Here is a 1,972-nt window from a genome sequence, read left to right on the forward strand (position 1 = left end):
GCCAAATTTTCCAACTGGTGATTCTTCTTTGTTTCCAAATTTTGCATTGTAGTCACCAGTGATAATTAACACATTTTGATTGCATGTTCGCTCAATTTCACACTGCAGAAGTTGATAAAAATCTTCAATTTCCTCATCTTTTGCTTCGGTGGTTGATGCATAAATTTAAATAATAAGATGATGACTATCAACATCTTCCTTGTAGATGTATGGATATTATCCTATCACTGACAGCATTGTACTTCAGGATAGATCTTGAAATATCCTTTGTGATGATGAACCCCACACCATTCCTCTTCAAACTGTCATTCTTGGCATAGCAGATCATATGGTTGTCTGATTCAAAATGGCCAAAATCAGTCCACTTCAGCTCACTAAAGCCTAGGATATCCATCTTTATGTGTTCCATTTCATTTTTGAAAACTTCCAATTTTCCTAGATGTGTACTTCATAAATTCCATGTTCCAATTATTAATGGATGTTTGCAGCTGTTCCTCTTCAATTTGAGTCATGTCATATCAGCAGGTGGATGTCTTGAAAACTTTACTTTATCCGTATCAGTAAGGTTGGTTTAACTCTGAGGCAGCAGCTCCTTCCCAGTCTTATCTTGAGAGCCTTCCAACCTACATGGATTGTCATCCTGCACTATATCAGACAGTGATATAGTGCTATTCATATAGTTGCCTAGTAATGTAACAGTGTTTCTCTGCTATTCATAAGGTTTCACTTGGCCAATTCTTTGAGAAGTGGATGGCCATCTCCTTCTTCCTAGTCTGTCTCAGTCTGCAAGCCACACCAAAACCTGTCTATCATTGCAACCCCACTGGCATTTGAACCACCAGTGGGACAGCCTCAAGCCTCACAGCCACACACCACCAGAGCACAACAACCCAACAGGCAAGTTTGACTCCCTTAGCTGTTTGAAACTCTCCACCCTCCCCTTACCAGGATGCCTGACATTTGCTTGCTCTCTCCTGGATGCCTTGGCTTCCCTTTCCTTTTCCCTCTGCTTTTCCTGCCACTCCCAAGTGGGGGTCTGGGTTGTTCCCCTTACATGAATCCCTCTGCTGCTTGCTCACACTGCCCTGGCATTCCTTTCCTTTCCCCTCTCCTTTTCCTACCACTTGGCCATTTGGGCCTGTGTCCCACCCCTTACCTGGATGCCTCTGAGTGCTTGCTCACTCTGTCCTGGATTCCCTGGCTTTCCTTTCACTTCTCCTCTGCTTTTCCTGCCACTTGGGGCTTCGGGTCTGGGTCCTTCCCCTTACCTGGATGCTTCTGCTGCTTGCTCACTCTGTCCTGCATATACTGGCTTTCCTTTCTTTCTTTCCTTCCCTTCTTTCTGCCATCTATTTGGGCCCCTAAATTTGTCCCTGGCTTTTCCTAAAGGAACTTTATAATTTTAACTTTCACATTTACTTCTTTGATCCATCTGCAGTTGGTTTTTGTGTATGGTGTGAGGTAAAGATCTTGTTTAATTTTTCGGCAAAAAGATACCCAGTTTTGCAGCACTATCTGTTAAACAGACAATCTCTTCCCCAGGTAATGGATTTAGGTCCTTTTTTAAAGATCAGCTGACCATAGGTCGATGGATCTATTCCTGGGTTCTCAATTCTAGTCCTTTGGTCTATGTGTCTGTCATTGTACTAATACTAGACAGTTTTGATGCTGTGGCTATGTAGTAGGATTTGAGATCCAGAAGTGTGATGACATCTACTTTGTTCTTCTTCTTCAATAGTCCTTTGCTTATCAGAGGTCTCTTTCCTTTCCATATAAAGTTAGTGATTGGTTTTTCAATATCCTTAAAGAATGTTGATGGGATCTCGATTGGGATTGGATTAAGTGTTTAGATTGCTTTGGCTAGAATTGACATTATCACAGTGTTCAATCTTCCTCGTCATGAGCTAGGTATGTTCTTCCATTAATGTAGATCTCTTACAGTTTCTGAAAGTAGTCTTTTTTAGTTTCCTTT

The sequence above is a fragment of the Orycteropus afer genome, unplaced genomic scaffold, assembly GCF_000298275.1.
Source record: "Orycteropus afer afer isolate SDZICR_OR568_19922 unplaced genomic scaffold, OryAfe1.0 scaffold00098, whole genome shotgun sequence".
NCBI lineage: Eukaryota > Metazoa > Chordata > Mammalia > Tubulidentata > Orycteropodidae > Orycteropus > Orycteropus afer.